Source organism: Rhodnius prolixus, unplaced genomic scaffold (genome assembly GCF_049639745.1).
Source record: "Rhodnius prolixus isolate KJV_2025 unplaced genomic scaffold, Rpr scaffold_5, whole genome shotgun sequence".
NCBI lineage: Eukaryota > Metazoa > Arthropoda > Insecta > Hemiptera > Reduviidae > Rhodnius > Rhodnius prolixus.
Window position 1 is genome coordinate 27965138 of NW_027411624.1, and position 6577 is coordinate 27971714.

Consider the following 6577-nt stretch of genomic DNA (forward strand, 5'->3'; position numbering starts at 1 on the left):
ATGGGTTTTTACGTAAAAAGTAATAATTAAAATGAAGACATTTAAATACACGAATAACCAAGTTTATTTTTTTAAATTTCAGTTACATTAATAATATAAAAATGAAAATTTAAGATCTTTAAAGCAAAAAAAGATATTTTAAACTTATTTTTCTTTTACAGTTAGCATAATATCTGCTAACGAGCAGCGTACACTGAAGTAGCAATAATCAAAAATAATTGCAATAAGAAAGTTGTTTTAATTATAATTATTAGAAATGGACTTATTCCACTTTCAAAAAGAATATTTTTGCGATAACATTTTATAGTCAAAACTCTTTTGTTGACTTTATTAAAAAAAAAATCGTACTCCATTGAATGTATGACTATAAATATGGAACGGATTTTTATGTATTTAAAAATGCCAAATATTTAATTAAAATATGCATTTATTTTCGTCAATTATGTGGAAAATATGTGATTTTCTTAAAATATTTTCTGGAATATTTAAGTAAAATGGACATTTTTTTTATGAAAATGGATTTTTTTTGGGGGGGCAAGTTATAATGATTTATACAAGAAAAGAACATTTTTACAATTTATAATAATTTATTAGGAACAAAATAATTTGTTTTTACAAGTTATAATGATTTATACAACAAAGAACATGTTTACTATTTATAAAAAGATGTGTTAAATTTTCAATTTTGAAAACTTCTCTCTTCGAAATTGTTTGCAACCACATGAAATTCCAAATGTTGGAACGTAAAGTGACTGGGCGTAAAATGGACTTGTAACGACTAAAAGATCGTTCAACATCTACAGATGTTATTAGGTGACTTGCTGAAAGAAGTTATGTCGTTGGTTGTAAAGGGTACACGATGTTCTGAGGTGACTTCTGTTCCACTGATAATATCAGAAATCTTTGTTCTTGCTCAGTACTTCTACCAGTTTTGATCTGATCAGATCTCCCTTACTCCCAGGAAAAAGTTCTGCTGGAAACTTGCGAAGATATTTAGCAACCAGTTGTTTGTTTGAGGCCGATGTTCGTGGCATTTCACCCAAAAAAGAATACACTAAGTGACCGAACGAAATGAATTGGACACTTCAACGAACGAGCTGAAAGAGCAGACAACGTCAAAGAACTAACAAGTGCCCGTCACTGTTTAGCAGCATTCTGTGTAAATTACAATAACCATTGTACCCACTGTGATTCACAGCCGTACAGTCTGTGGTTCACAGTTCCTGTCAACCACTTCCCAATTATGAAAATATGCCCAAAATTAAAAATATGAAAAAATATGTACATATTTTGATTAAATATGTAGAAATATTTATTTTAATCAAATATGTATAAATATGCGATAACATCCAAATATGTGGAAATATGTGAAATAAAAGTAGACTCAAACGGCTTAAAAAGTATCAGTATGAATACTTCTAGTTAAAAAACGTCTGTAAATTGCCTAGAAAAAAATATGTAAATACATACGAATCCGTTCCCTAATTATAAATATGGAAAGAATGTGTCTATATCTCACTGAAATTACCATTAACTCATTTTTTTAAAGAAGAAGAAGAAGAAGAAGAAGAAGTCTTTATTTAATTTACAAAATTACATACATGTAAAATAGTATTTCAATTACAGTGAAATTAAATAAAACTAAAAAATAAATTCCTTATAAAGACAAACAACATGGTCATTGACCGTCCGTGGAGTCTATGATTTATTGTTGCATTTTGTATTTATTTATTTTTGTATATATATATATTCTTTACTTCTATTAATATATATATATTTTTTTTAAATTATTATTATTATTTTTATACTCTTATTATTATTATTACCTTATATACTTCCTTCTTTCTGTCTTAACTATACAATATAAAACATAAAGCATTAAACCGAAAATTGGAAAACAAAAAATAGATTTATAATTATCCTGGATTAATAAGTGATACTCGTTTTGCATAAGCTACAGTACAATACTGAACCAAAGCAACCCAGTCTTTGCCGTTCAAATAATCCACAAAGCTCTGTCTAGAAAGAGTAGGCGAACCAAAGTAACGACCGCGCAGTTCAGCCAATGCCGGACAATCCGCCAGGAAGTGTAACAGGTCCTCATACTCATTAGTGACACATAGATTGCATTCAAGGTCGGTATTCTTAAAATATTTGTAATTCAACGGTAATAGATCACCTCGAATTTTAAATATCCATCTCATTGATTTCAAAGAAAAATCATCAGTTAAATACAATTTATCCTCTAAAGTATAATGAAGTTCTTTATAAAATGGGTAATAACTTGTATTAAATACCTTCAGTTTGCAAATGTTATTAAAATCACTGTTTAAAGATTCAATTATAATATTAAGCGTAGTTTTCCACAAAACGCTATTGTTACAATTTGTGAAGTTTAAATTAAAATTAATATTAAATTTTTCAGCCTGACTCTTAATTTCTGAAAATCAAAAAATATTCTTTTTTATTATTTCAGTAGCTAAAATTTTGGGATATCTATTTTCGGAAAGGTTTAAGGATCTGAGTAGATATTTATAGTGCAGTTTTAATGTGTAAAGGAAAATAGGCGGTAATTTGGTTTCGAAATGTATTAACGCTGAGGGTGCGTATTTTGGGCATCTCATTAATTTCCTCATGAAAAAATAAAGAACCCTCTCAACCTCGTCATATCTTTTCCATCCCCACAATTGGGCACCATAGCAAATGATATTTCTAGTAACTGAGTTGAAAATTCTAATTTTTGATGAATATGAAATATTATTATTATCAATAAATTGTGACCATATTAAGTTTACGCTCAGTTTTGCTTTTGATGACTTCTTTTTAAGTGTTTAGACATAGATAATGTGGGGGTAAGAACTATGCCGAGATATTTATATTCACTGACCACTTCAATTCTATTTAAGCCCAAAAACCATTTCTCATTTTTGGCTGGTCTACCGCCATTTCGAAAGACCATGACTTTGGACTTTTCTAGGTTGATTTTCAGGCTCCACAATTGGCAATATTCGTCGAGAGAGTTTATCATTAGTTGGAGTGATACCGGATCCGAGGCCAACAGGGCAATATCGTCGGCATACGCCAACATCTTTATCTTACATTTGCTGTTAACGACTACACCTCCCCCCAGATAGCTCTCTAGGTCTCATTTTTTTAAAAATCGGACTTAAACCACTTTCAAAAATAACAGCTCATGTATTATCCAATTATTATTTCTTAATGGAACTCGAAAACGTTCATTTTTAACAGCGAACTTCTAAATTGTAAATAATTAGCAGCATCTTTTCTGTCGAAATTTAACAAAAATAATAAATGCCCAACATTAAATGTTTAGAATCTTTGTTTTTTTAAATACTTTTTTTTTAATGAACTCTTTTGGCCACAAAATGAACAATACTGTATTTAAGTTTATCTACTTATAATTTACTGCAAATGGCTGTAGACAATCTCCTGTTGTTTACTTCTTTGGAAGTTTATAACCTCAGCGACAATAATTATTGGATCTTTTGTTCCTGACTCATTCTAATCTTTTCTAATCTAAAATAGATAACCAATTAAGTTCCCATTGGAATCTTCCGCTAACATTAAAACTTTCCTTTTATTAAGAAGGTTTTTTTTATGAATTTAATTTCTGAAAACTTTTTTTTTTATCCCTCCTGAGGGAGAGAATTCGTAGCAGCTTTAAGCAGTTGAGTAATGACAATTGTTATTTAATCATCTTATTTAGTAATTAATTCTTAAATAGCAAAACAAAGGCAGATCATTCGATGCTTGCCATTTACGTAAAATACAGTTATGTAGTGTTTTACAAAACTATAGAATAGCTAGACCAAATTTTGTTAAGTATTAAGATTGCAATTTTGATACTCCGCTGTTTCTATTGTATTTAATAGAATTCTCTCTCTTTCAGCGTGTATATTCTTTTATATATTTGAAAGACAAAAATTGTAGCATTAAGGAGTAGAAATCGAACATTCGTCCCAAATGTGTGAATAACCCCATGCTGAGGTAATTGGGTTGCCTAATGTTGGTCAGAAGTTATCGTAGCTAAACTACAAATGCATGTCCCCGGTGTTTCCATTAGATATTGAATAGAATTCTGCTATACTTTAAGAAAATGTTGCCAAGAATCTAAGACCAACTAGCTATTTAGGTTAAAACATATAGTGAGGGGTTGGATAACCTTTACAAACTTACTCTTAGCAAACTAGAGTTTGACCTATTCAACAGTTCAACCCTCTTTTAGACTTAGAGGCTAACAGCCCTTATTTCTGCTGTATATATTTTAGATGGTGCCCCCCCCCCCAAAAAAAAGAAGAATCTACCAACATTTAGCAAATACAGCAAGAAAGTAAAGTAAGTAATAAAGTAAAGTAATCGCCTATTTTTCAGGCGGGGCTTAACGTCCAACTACCAATTAGGTGTCGTGGACGGAGGCGACTAGCAAACATACTTTACTGTAAATTTCTTTTTATTAACCATTAAATAAAATCCAAGGCCTAAAGACCGGGAATCGAATTCAGTACCACAATTCATATTAGCTTCGCAGGTCTCGCCTCTAACCGCTCGGCTACCGTGGCGCCTGCAGCAAGAATAACAGAATCATTATGTTGGAGGGATGGGTCTCTGGTAATATTGGTTTGTGTTTCGATTCATCTAGGTTAGTCCACATCTTGGTACATAAATTTGTATATTGATATCAGCCGGGCTGCTGTTGTAGCTATCTATTATACTGATTCCACAGGATGAAAAAGATTCCTTTTGCCTGCATATTGTTGACTTCACTTACTTCATTAGTATCTCAAACAGCGTTCATACATAATAAACTTAGGAAGTGCTGGTTCGAAAAGTTAAGTTTTTAGATATTTCTTTCTCTGTCATTCTTATGAATTATCGAGAGGTTCACGGACCAGTTTAGTTCCAGTCACACTGTGTCGATTTGATTCCTTCGCATACCAGGACTTGCAGTCATTTATTTGACGTTAGATACTTAAATCTTAAATTGAAATGATACGCTCCCAACTTCTATTACCTTGTGATACCTATTGAAATCTCATTTTATCTGAAAACATATTAACAACAAAATATCATAGCTGCCGAAGATGTAATGTTCCATTTTTACTCAACAATAATCCCGAGATTTTTATATGAGATTATCTGCTCAATTGGAGATACACGAAGTGAAACTCATTAGCCTCTCATCTGTTCTATTTCCTTTATAGTAAAACATTATAACACCTTAATTATTGAATGCATTAATATTACTAATAAAAGAACAATTTACTAAACACAAAATGTTTTTATAGCCATTAAAATAATGAAGTACATCAACTCCGCGCCCTTGAAGATTTACCAAATATATAATTTGATTTGACATTGGTAATTTATATTGATTAAATTTCCTAATTCCTATTTACTGTGAATAAAAAAGTTTGAATTTTCTTGTATCTGTAAGAGCTGTAAAAAATATCAACAATAAATGTAGCAACAGTTTCGTTTGATAATCGACAGAATTTAGTTATTAAAGGCTAAATTTCTGAGGACTCTCTTAGATTAGCGACATATTTTTACTCTACTATTACTCTATTACTACTACTATCTCTATTATTATTCTATTATACTATTTAATCTTCCTTGTTTTGTAAGATTTTGTTTTCCGTGCTGTTCTTGTACAACCTTCTCATAATACGAGGGTCGTTTGAAAAGTCCGTGCAAAAATAAAAACTACTTAATTTTGGGGGGTAAACCTTTTTTATTTTTCAACATAGTCTCCTTTTAGGCTTATACACTTCGTCCAACGCTGCTCTAGTTTGTTGATCCCTTCCGAATAATAGGATTTGTCCAAGTCTGAAAAATAGCCATTCGTTTCTGCAATCACCTCCTCGTTTGAATAAAATCTTTTTCCCGCCAGCCATTTCTTCATATTGGGGAACAAATAGTAGTCCGAGGGAGCCAAGTCTGGAGAATAGGGGGGGGATGTGAAACGAGTTGGAACCCTATTTCCATTAATTTTGCGACCACAACTGCTGAGGTGTGAGCTGGTGCGTTGTCGTGATGGAAAAGGACTTTTTTGTGGGTCAATCGTGGGCGTTTTTCTTGCAGCTCGGTTTTCAAACGGTCCAATAACGATGAATAATATGCACCTGTAATAGTTTTACCCTTTTCCAGATAGTCGATGAGGATTATTCCTTGCGAATCCCAAAAGACAGTCGCCACAATCTTTCCGGCCGAAGGAACGGTCTTCGCCTTTTTTGGCGCAGATTCCCCCTTGGTAACCCATTGTTTAGATAGTTCTTTGGTCTCAGGAGTATAGTGATGTATCCATGTTTCATCCACAGTGACGAAACGACGCTTAAAGTCCTGCGGATTCTTCTGGAACAGCTGCAAACCGTCCTTGCAACACTTCACACGATTTCGTTTTTGGTCAAGCGTGAGCAATCGCGGCACCCATCTTGCGGATAGCTTTTTCATGTCCAAATGTTGATGCAAAATATTATGTACCCGTTCATTCGAGATGCCCACAGCACTAGCAATTTCACGCACCTTCACTCTTCTGCCATCCATCACCATATTATGG

At 32.4% G+C, this 6577-nt stretch overlaps 1 protein-coding gene across 2 annotated transcripts in view; it reads left to right on the top strand.

Annotated features, from left to right (window-relative positions):
• LOC141458644 (uncharacterized) overlaps positions 1-6577 on the top strand; it is a 118121-nt gene that overhangs the window by 31182 nt on the left and 80362 nt on the right. The window lies entirely within an intron of this gene.